Source organism: Pan paniscus, chromosome 13, assembly GCF_029289425.2.
Source record: "Pan paniscus chromosome 13, NHGRI_mPanPan1-v2.0_pri, whole genome shotgun sequence".
Classification (NCBI taxonomy): Eukaryota; Metazoa; Chordata; class Mammalia; order Primates; family Hominidae; genus Pan; species Pan paniscus.
Genome location: NC_073262.2, coordinates 105,252,149 through 105,264,166, shown reverse-complemented (window position 1 = coordinate 105,264,166; position 12,018 = coordinate 105,252,149).

The following is a 12,018-nucleotide window of genomic DNA, read 5'->3' as shown; positions in this document are numbered from 1 at the left end:
GGTTGGAAGGAGCCGAGATCGTTCCATTGCACTCCAGCCTGGGCAACAAGAGCGAAACTCTGTCTTAAAAAAAAAAAAATTAAAAAAAAAAGACCTAGAGAGGAAATTAAAATCCCATGACCACCACTTACTCTGTGACCTTGAGTGGATCACTAGCCAGTCTCCTTATCTGTAAAATGCAGTTAAACAGTACCATGTGCTTCATACTGTTGTTATGATTATTAACCAAGGATGATATGAGAATGTGGTGTGTAGAAGATGGTCAGCACTTCCAGAGTCTCCATGTGATTCAGAGACCCACATCTCTCCTTACCATCCATTCCCCTTTCTCCTCCTCTCTCCCCCTCCACAGAGAAAGCCCCAGCCCCTTAGCCCAGGAACCTGCCTTAAGTTGGCTGGTGCTCTGGATAGATCTGACGTCACTATCTGGCCCCTACAGCCTGGTGTGAGGCCAAAAACAGCTTCTCACTGGATAGGAACATACAGGAAACTGCCAGCAGGATCCATGCAAAGAGCCAAGTCTGGTCTGAAAAGAATGGATAGACAAGATATGCCTTTAAATAAGGATGTAATCCCAGCACTTTGGGAGGCCAAGGCAGATCACTTGAGGTCAGGTGTTCGAGATCAGCCTGGCCAACATGGCGAAACCCTGTCTCTACTAAAAATACAAAATTAGCCAGGCATGGTGGCACATGCCTATAATCCCAGCTGCTCAGGAGGCTGAGGCAAGAGAATAGCTTGAAACCCGGAAGTCAGAGGCTGCAGTGAACGGAGATCTCGCCACTGCACTGCAGCCTGGACGACAGAGCGAGACTCTGAAATAAATAACTCATGGAAGCTGTATGTGGTATTTTGTCTTGCACAAAGTAGGACCTCAATACATATTTACTGAATTAATCCAAAGGAAGTCCTGCAGCCCTGGTGTCCTTAGCTTCCTGATCAATTGATTTGGATATCACCAAACTAGAGACATCTTTGTTGGTGGCAAGAGGCTTTTAGCTTGCCTGAGCTGAAGAACTGATTTCAGCAGATCTTATTAGATTTCACTAAATCAACTGATTTCACTAGATCAAAGAGCTTAAAAAAATGTCCTTGGCTCAGTCATGAGATCTGATGGAGCCATTTCGCCTTTTGCTTCTAGTTATGTTTCCTACAGAAACTCAAACCTGCAGTTCCAGGAAATTTGTTTTCATCTTATTTGATAGCTTACCTCACTCATCAGTATAGGGCTTAACTTTAAACAAATGAGAGCACTTCAATTAAAGCAGGTAATTAACCACTTCAGCACCCTTTGTACTAAAGGATATTTGTGATGACTTGTAAATCAAAGCTTTGAAACCATGAAATTTGGCAGGGCACTGTGGCTCATGCCTGTGATCCCAGCACCTTGGAAGGCCAAGGCCGGGGGATCATTGAGCTCAGGGGTTCAAGACCAGCCTGGCCAACAAGGTGAAACCACGTATCTACAAAAATTAGCTGGTGCATGCCTGTAGTCCCCGCTATTTGGGAGGCTGAGGTAGGAGGATCGCTTGAGCCCATGAGGCAGAGGTTGCAGTGAGCCAAGATCATGCCACTGTACTCCAGCTTGGGAGACAGAGTGAGACACTTTCAAAAAAATAAAAATAATTTTTAAAAAAGTATTAAATTATTAAAGAATGCTAAAAAAGAAGAGAAAAACTTGCTTCGATAACTTAGAGCTCTTCAGTCTGTTTTTAAGATTTAATGGCAATGAATAAAAGCATCATTTACTCTTGACTTCATTATCTATTGTTGAAGATTCAAAGAAAACAATGTGCATCAAGGTGATGTATTGGTTTTTAGTTTGCTGGTTTATCTACAAAGAGAGTCCTTGTATTTCAAGGATCAACAAAATAAACGTATCTCCCTCTAGTTTAACCCTGCTCTTCTTAGGATATAATTCCAATTTTCCCATTTTCTCTCCGAGGTTGAAATGTGACTACATAAAATTGTAGACAAAAAGCAACATATTGGAATTGGTTTGTCTGTATTTAAACTTCAAAAGACAAAATTATTGATAGGCTCATTTGCTCCTGTGCTTGCTTAACTCTACAATGATCCTGCTGTGGTAAAAGAAGATGGGTTTTATGAAAAAGTTTATTGTCCTGTAGTGGTTTCTTTTCTTCCTTTAGTTATTCTAGAATCAGCTGTATCCACTTACAGACCTCTAAAATGTCATTGAAGGAACATTATACAGCCATCAAAATGGTAATTATGAAATCACAAATTCCTTTCACTTTAAATGAAAAAAATCAAAAGTATGCATCCATTGTAATTATAATAATTAATCGTCTAAAAGGCATACACCTTTTATAAAATACTGACATGAAAATAGAGGCCTGAGGACAGGCACAGTGCCTATAGTCCCAGCACTTTGGAAGGCCTAGGTGGGCAGATGCCTTGAGCCCAGGAGTTCAAGACCAGCCTGGGCAACATGGCAAAACCCTATCTCTACAAAAAATTTTAAAATTAGCTGTACATGGTAGTGCATACCTGTAGTATCAGCTACTCGGGAGGCTGAGATGGGAGCATCACCTGAACCTGGGAGGTCAAGGCTGCAGTGAGCCGTGAACACACCACTGCACTCCAGCCTGCGTGACAGAGTGAGACCCTGCCTCAAAAAAGAAAATAAAGCCAGGCACAGTGGTTCACACTTGTAATCCCAGCACTTTGGGAGGCCGAGGTGGGAGGATTGCTTGAGCCCAAGAGTTTGAGACCAGCCTGAGTAACATAACAAGACTCCATCTCTACAGAAACTTTTAAAATTAGGGCCTGGTGCAATGGCTGACACCTGTAATCCCAGCACTTTGAGAGACCAAGGCAAATGGATCACTTGAGGCCAGGAGTTTGAGACCAGCCTGGCCAACATGGCAAAACTCCCTCTCTACTAAAAATACAAAAATTAGCCAAGCATGGTGGCTCACACCTGTAATCCCAGCTACTCGGAAGGCTGAGGCACGAGAATCGCTTGAACTCAGGAGGTAGAGGTTGCAGTGAGCTGAGATCATACCACGGCACTCCAGCTTGGGCAACAGAGTGAGACTCTGTCACCCAGAAAAAAAAAATACATACATATATATATATATATACACACACACACATATATATACACACATATGTTTTAGCCAGGTGTGGTGACACGCACCTGTAGTCCTAGCTCCTTAGGAGGCTGAGGTGGAAGGATCCTCTGAGCCGAGGAGTTTGAGGGTGTAGTGAGCCATGATTGCACCACTGCACTCCAGCCTGGGTGACAGAGTGAGACCTTGTATCTAAAAACAAAAAAAGAGGTTTTTCCCCAAGAAATGTTGATACATGATTTCCTAATTAAAAGGAGAATTGTAAGAACTTGAACTCCTGAGTGATATTCTGTATGTAAAATCTGACTGTTACTTCACTGAAATTTGTCTTAGGCCAAATGTGTGTCCATAGCACTACATATTTCCAGCTGTCCTTCTTACCTCTGTGACTGCCTTGGTCACTTTTGCTGGCTCCTTCTCATTCTGACCCTTGAAAAGTAAGAGTGCCTGAGAACCTCATCTAAGCCTTTCACTTCCTAGACTGGCAGCTGCATTTGTGCCCAGAATTCCACTGACCATCACACTGCCATCTCTTCAACTGCCTGCTTGGCATCTCTTCTCCTATATCTCACAGGTACCACAAACCTTGTCCACAAATAAAATTCATCATCTCTTCACCACCACCAACTGACTCTTCTTGCAGTCTTCCCTATCTCAGTCAGTGGTACCACCATCTTCTAAGTAGTCTAAATCAAAACCCTAGAAGTCATCTTGGCTCTCCCCCTTCCTTGGGGTAAGGCCAGTGAATCACTGTATTTTAACTACTCTTGTTCCTAAATCGCTCATGAATCTACTACTATTCTCCAGGCATACCATCCCTTCTAGCCAAGCCTCTATCTTCTCTGGCCTGCACTCTTACTCTTACTTAGCCAGTCTCCCTAGATCATCTCTGCCCCACCCTAACTTCTCTAAGCTCCCAATTCCCCACACATCTATAGTGGTATCTTAAAACCACAAATGTAATCACCTCACTACACAGCCTAAAGCTTACCATCCTTTCTTAGGACCAATCTCCCAGTCCTGAGGCTTCCCATAACTTCCATGGGCCCACCTCTGACCTCTCTTCCTCTCTAGGCTCCCGCCATTCTGCTCCTCTTTCATTTTCCCCCAAAAACAATACTCTCATCCTAATTCCTTCACACATGCTAGTTCTTCTCCTTGGAACACATCTCACTCTTGTCACGTGGCCAACTTCTCAGTTTTTAGATGGAGGAGGCCTGGGTTGTCATACCCACCCACCCCACTTAAGTTAGTTTCCCTGGGTTTACAGTAACATCATACTTTCCTGTTATAGTCATCATAACATGATTATTTGTTCAATATCTGTATTTCCTTCTCAGTGTTAACCTCCATAAGAGCTTATTTGTTCACTCAACAAATATTCATTGACTGCCTTCTATGTGCAGAGCACTGTGATGGCTTTACAGTGGTGAGCAAACCCACAAGCTCCTTGTCCTCATGGAATTAACATCTGCTGGAGACAGTGAGCAAGTAAATAAAACATGCATGGGTGCAGACACATATAACTACACATGTAAATAGATTACAATTTGCAAAATTCTGTAAAAAAAAACACAGTGCCATCGAAGAGAACAATAGTAGAGATCTAGCTAAGCTAGGTGAGAAGTCCTTTCTGAAGTTAAGATGAGACCTAAAAGATAAGAATGAGCCAGCCGGGTGTGGTGGCTCACCCCTGTAATCCCAGCACTTTGGGAGGCCGAGGCAGGCGGATCATGAGGTCAGGAATTCAAGGCCAGCCTGACCAACATGGTGAAACCCCGTCTCTACTAAAAATACAAAAATTAGCCCGGTGTGGTGGCATGCACCTGTAGTCCCAGCTACTCAGGAGGCTGAGACGGGAGAATTGCTTGAACTAGAGAGGCAAAGGTTGCAGTGAGCCGAGATCGTGCCACTTCACTCACTCCAGCCTGGGCAAGAGAGTGAGACTCCGTCTCAAAAAACAAACAAACAAACAAACAAAAACAATGAGCCATCATGGAAAGAACATTTTAAACAGGAAATAGCTGCATAGAGCCTGAGAAAGGAAACAGCTCTCTTTGTTTAAGGATCCAGAGGAAGGGCAGCATCAGCAAAGGTGAGAGTAGTTCAGAGATAAGATGGGAGAGGTAAAGGCTAGATGATGCAGAGATTTTGAGACCCTGGTAAGGGATTCAGATTTTATTCTAAGTACAATAATGTATTTTGAATAGAGCTGAGCTCATTCATTGCCTCCATCAGCACAATGTCTCACTCAAAAGAAACAACAGACACCTGTTAAAGTAGAAATGAAAGGCTATCTAATATTTACTGAAATCTATGAAATAAGCATGATATTTGACATATAACAAAACGTTATGAAAGGGGAATTTATTTGCATGAGTCTCAATAGACACGATAAAAAAACTTGATCTCTGTCTCCAAGTTCTACTCATCACAACACAGCAACAGTCTCCAGTCCCTCGTCTCTCTAAAAATAGGCCAGACCTGGACCTGGCTCTTCTTTCTTTGGCCTCATTCTCTCACCTCCTAGGCTTCATTCTGGCTTCTTGAATAGCTCCCTGCCTTTGCTAAACTAAAGTATATCAATCTGTTCCTTCTGACCTCACTATTTCTTGCATCTCTAATTAATTTATCCTGAGTAGCACAACAGAAGCTCCAGAACCCAGAGGAAGAATCTTCTCAGGAAGGTTTGGGAATTAAAGTTTGCTGCTGTTGCTGTTGTTTTCACGCTGGGAATCAACTCCACTCTGGCTACTGTATGGAGAATGGCTTGTAGGAGATCAGGAAGTAATGAAAATCGTAAGAAGCCTATTGCAAAGAAGTCTGAGCAAGGGGGATTTCAGAGACAGAAAAAGTGGATGGATTCACTAGAAGACCTACCTTCTAGTAGAGTTAATTCGTCTTGCAGGTGATAGGAAGTATGGGAGGTCTCTTGGGGAAGTCCCCCAGATTTCTGGCTTGAAAATCGTGGTAGATGGTGGTGTGTTTATAGAGAAGGGGAAGAGTGGAGGAAGGAAAAGCCATGGTACTGAAATCAATTTAGGTTTGTACATACTAGGTTTGAGTTTCTAATGAATTATTTAAAATAAATGTTGAGGCCAGGTGCTGTAATCCCAGCACTTTGGGAGGCCGAGACAGGCATATCACTTGAGGTCAGGAGTCTGAGACCAGCCTGGCCAATATGGCAAAACCCCGTCTGTACTAAAAATACAAAAATTAGCCAGGCACCATGGCGGGTGCCTGTAATCCCAGCTACTCCAGAGGCTGAGGCAGGAGAATCACTTGAACCCGGAAGGGGGTGCAGTGAGCCGAGACTGCACTATTGCACTCCAGCCTGGGTGAGAGAGCAAGACTCTGTCTCAAAAAATAAATAAATAGGCCGGACACAGTGGCTCATGCCTATAATCCCAGCAGTTTGGGAGGCCAAGGCAGGCAGGTTGCCTGAGATCAGGAGTTCGAGAGCAGCCTGGCTAACATAGTGAAACCCCGTTTCTGCTAAAAATACAAAAATTAGCCAGGTGTGGTGGTGTGCGCCTGTAGTCCCAGCTACTCTGGAGGCTGAGGCAGGAGAATCGCTTGAACCCGGGAGGTGGAGGTTGCAGTGAGCCGAGATCACGCCACTGCACTCTAGCCTGGACAACAGAGCAAGACTCCATCCCCAAACAAATAAATAAATAAATAAAATATATGTTGGATATATAAAACTCAGTTTCAGAGAAGTCAGACCATGAGGTTTCAGCACATAGACATTATTTGCACCCGTGTGACACATGAGGCTACCTAGGGATTTACCATTACTTCTCTGCCTTACCACAGTGCCTGGTACACACTAAGTGCTCAAAAAAATTACAATTTAAGATCCTGTCTGTCTTGTCCACCTTTGTATCTTTATGCCTAGCAGAGGCTGGCATATGGCAGATACCCAATAATTTCCTGCTAAAGAAATGAATGATTTAGCAACTATACCATTCACAGTAGCAAACAAAACAAAACAAAACAAAACAAAAAACCTACTGATTTCAAACCCATGATTTTAGACTCCAAAGCCAATTTGGTTTCACCATATGATGGTACTCTAGTTCAGCAGACTGTCTCAAAAATCTAATAAAAAAGACAGGCATATGGTATCTTCATGATATAAATGAGGAAACTAAAGAGGTTAAATGGCTTCCTAAAATTAGAACTGGGGTCTTTCGACTCTTATTCCAGCATCCTTTCACCACAGTAGGGTAGTGACTTTCTTTTTTTTTTTTTTCCCAAGAGACTCTCGAGACAGGATCTTGCCCTGTCACCCAGGCTGGAGTACAGTGGCGTGATCGCAGCTCACTGCAGCCTTGAACTTCCAGGCTCAGGTGATTCTCCCACCTCAGCCTCCCAAGTAGCTGGGACTACAGATGCATGCCACCACGCCTGGCTAATTTTTGTGTTTTTAGTAGAGATGGGGTTTCTCCATGTTGCCAAGGCTGGTCTTGAACTCCTGGGCTCAAGCAATCCGCCCGCCTTGGCTTCCCAAAGTGCTGGGATTACAGGCATGAGCCACCATGCCCAGTCAGGATGATTTTCAACAGACCAGCAACTGCCCAAGATATTTTGTACCTACCATCTAACATGCTGGGAAGAAGAGAAAAGGGAAGAAGAAGGAGAATGAAAGAAATTATGTTTGGAATTGGTGAATGTTACCACTTAAAACAATCTACTTTTCTGCCATGCTTCAATATTCCGTCAAGATTCGACTTAGGACCAGGCTCAATGGTGCATGCCTATAATCCCAGCTAATTGGGAGGCTGAGGTAGAAGGATCGCTTGAGCCCAGGAGTTGGAGACCAGACTGGGCAACATAATGAGACCCTGTCTCAAAAAGAAAAAAAAAAGAAAAAGGTTCAACTCAAATATCAACTGTCATAGGGCCTTTTCTGGTTCTTAAAAGGACAGTATTGCTCCTTCCTCTTTTGGTTTATTGACATTGTACTTTCAGAGATATGGTTTCCACTATACCAGCAGTTCTTGTATCTTTTCAGAAACTCTTCAATCTATGTATTAAAATATATGTTAATTGAGGCTGGGCACAGTGGCTTACACCTGTAATCCCAGCACTTTGGGAGGCTGAGGTGGGCAGATCACTTGAGGCCAGAAGTTTGAGACCAGCCTGGCCAATGTGGCGAAACCTTGTCTCGCCACTAAAAATACAATAATTAGCTGGGCGTGGTGGCTCGTGCCTGTAATCCTAGCTACTCAGGAGGCTGAGGCACAAGAATCACTTGAACCCAGGATGGGGAGGTTGCAGTGAGCCAAGATTGAACCACTGCACTCCAGCCTGGTAACAGAGTGAGATTCTGTCTCAAAAAAAGTATGCTAATTAAACAAAAACATGATATAGAACAGTGTATACTACCAATAGCCTTTGCTTTTTTTTTTTTTTTTTTTTTTTTTTGAGACGGAGTTTTGCTCTTGTTGCCCAGGCTGGAGTGCAATGGCGCGATCTTGGCTCACCGCAACTTCCGCCTCCTGGGTTCAAGCGATTCTCCTGCCTCAGCCTCCCGAGTAGCTGGGATTACAGGCATGCACCACCACGCCTGGCTAATTTTGTATTTTTAGTAGAGACGGGGTTTCTCCATGTTGGTCAGGCTGGCCTCGAACTCCCGACCTCAGGTGATCCACCTGCTTCGGCCTCCCAAAGTGCTGGGGTTACAGGCATGAGCCACCGCACCTGGCCGGCCTTTGCTTTTTAAAGACTTTAGTTATATGCATAGTTATATGCACATGCATAGAATATCTGGAGGTTCTCCCAAGAAACTGGCCTCTGAAAAGGGGAACTGGGAGGGGTAGAGAAAGGAAGAACATGTCCTTTTGTATACACCCTCTTTGTACTATTTGAAGTTTTAAAAGCAATGTTTATGTATTCATTTTAGCCCCTGAAGAAAGATCTAATGTAAAAAAAGTAATCTCAGAAAACAAGGTTATTTTGGTGAGCATTACAGTTTGAAATTAGGGTTTATAAATGATAGTTTCAGTATCCAAAATATTTCTGTATTTTGTTTGGGTTGAGCAATATTGAGAAAATCCTTATTAATACAGAGAAGTAATTGCAAATGGCAACAGTGTTTTTTTGTTTTGTTTTGTTTTGTTTTTTGTTTTTTGAGATGGAGTTTTGCTCTTGTTGCCCAGGCTGGAGTGCAATGGCGCGATCTCGGTGCCCCCAAAACCTCTGCCTCCGGGGTTCAAGCGAGTCTCCTGCCTCAGCCTCCCAAGTAGCTGGGATTACAGGCATGCGCCACCATGCCCGGCTAATTTTTAGTGGAGACAGGGTTTCTCCATGTTGATCAGGCTGGTCTCAAACTCCCAATCTTAGGTGATCCACCTGCCTTGGCCTCCCAAAGTGTTGGGAATACAGGCATGGGCCACACGCGTGGCCGACGGTGTGCTTTTAATTGCTCTGCAACTAGGCAGACTCAGACTTGAAATAGGAGCAGTGGAAAATACTGGAAAAAATAATAATAAAGAGGAGATCAAATGGAGATATAGATGCTACAAGAATGGCAGAATATGGATAATTGTTGAAGCAGGGTGACAAGTATAGGGTGGTTCCTTATTCTATTGTTACTTTGTATCTATTTCAGCAGCCATGATAAATGTTTTAAAAATTGGTTCACAAAAGCAGACAACTGCTCACATGCTTTCTTACAAAATTCAGGCAAACACTGAAAATGTATAAAGCTCTAAATTTAAGAATCTGCAAAACCCTATCTACCTTACCTGACATGTTATCCATGTATTTGTTATTGTACATAAGAATGTACATCAAACTGATGGATTTTGCTAGATGTTTAATTGTGCTCAGCAGACAGAAGCTGTGGTTGTGTAGTTACCTGGAGATTTTTCTCTAAGGAGACATATGCAGACCTGGATTTTAAAAAGAACAGTTTAGCTGGCTGGTTAGTTCAGTTGGTTAGAGTGTAGCGCTAATGAAATAGACCAGGCTGGGCATGGTGGCTCACGCCTGTAATCCCAGCACTTTGGGAGGCCAAGGCTGGCGGATCACAAGGTCAGGAGATCGAGACCATCCTGGCTAACACGGTGAAACCCTGTCTCTACTAAAAATACAAAAAATTAGCCAGGCATGGTGGTGGGCACCTGTAGTCCCAGCTACTCGGGAGGCTGAGGCAGGAGAATGGCGTGAACCCGGGAGGCGGAGCTTGCAGTGAGCCGAGATTCTGCCACTGCACTCCAGCCTGGTGACAGAGCCAGACTCCATCTCAAAAAGAAAAAGAAAAGAAACGAAACAAACCAATGTAAAGCTACGACCTTTTTAAGTAATGACATGTTTACAATAAATTCAAATATATGCTCTAAAGTGACAGGAAAAATTTAACACTGAAGTCTACATAAAGAAAATACTGGCCAGGCACAGTGGCTCATGCCTGTAATCCCAGCACTTTCGGAGGCCGAGGCAGGTAAATCACAAGGTCAAGAGATCAAGACCATCCTGGCCAACATGGTGAAACCCTGTCTCTACTGAAAATACAAAAATTAGCTGGGCATGGTGGCGCGCACCTGTAGTCCCAGCTACTCCAGAGGCTGAGGCAGGAGAATTGCTTGAACCAAGGAGGCAGAGGTTGCAGTGAGCCAAGATCGCGCCACTGCACTCCAGCCTGGCAACAGAGTGAGAATCCATCTAAAACAAACAAACAAACAAACAAAAAAAAACCAAACACTGTCAGCAGATATTAACTAGTAGTGGCCCTGATATATTAAAATTTATTATATTGGCCATGCATGGTGGCTCACACCTATAATCCCAGCACTTTGGGAAGCCAAGAGGCAGGTGGATCACTTAAACCCAGGAGTTTGAGACCAGCCTGGACAACATGGTGAAACCCAGTCTCTACTAAAAATACAAAAATTAGCCAGATGTGGTGGTGCATGTATGTAATCCCAGCTACTCGGGAGGCTGAGGCAGGAGAATCGCTTGAACCCAGGAGGCAGAGGTTGCAGTGAGCTGAGATTACTCCACTGCACTCCAGCCTGGGCAACAGAGTAAGTGAGACTCTGTCTTGAAAAAATAAATAAATAAAATAAAATAAAATTTATTATATTAAATTAATTGAATTTTATTATTGGTTTTTAAATATTTAAAATATGTTTTGGGCCAGGCACGGTGGCTCAGGCCTACAATCTCAGCACTTTGGGAGGCCAAGGCAAGAGGATCGCTTGAGCTCAGGAGTTGGAGACCAGCCCGAGCAACATAGCAAGACCTCATCTCTACAAAAAATCAAAAAATTAGCCAGGCAGGGTGGTGCACACCTGTAGTACCAGCTACTCAGAAGGCTGAAACAAGAGGATTCTTTTAGCCCAGGAGACAGAGGCTGCAGGAGCCATGATCACACCACTGCACTCCAGCCTGGGCGACAGACCAAGACACTGTCTCAGGAAAAGCAAAATATGTTTTGAAAATGAAATTCAGATCAAAACATATACTGCACCCCTGAAACCAGAGTACTTTAAAAACTGTTCCACTGGAGTGTGATAAAATTGAAGGCAGAAAATATATTTTATTCATGTCTGTCTCTCTAATACCCAAGACAATAGTTTGATGAATGAATATTGTTAACAGAAGCTATGGAAAAATTGATTTATAAGTCCAAAGTAATCATATTAGAAATTCATCTGTGTTGATTTTTTTCTGAGTACACGAAGTCCATTCTCACCTAAACAATTCAATATAAAAATTATTAAATTAGAAAACAAAATTCCACAATTCCCCCAACCTTTCATTTTTCTATGTATAATGTAATATACATTTATAAGACTTTTTTTTTACTTAAAAAAATAGGATTGGCCAGGCACGGGGACTCACGCCTGTAATCCTAGCACTTTGGGAGGCCAAGGCGGGCGGATCACCTGAGGTCAGGAGTTCAAGACCAGCC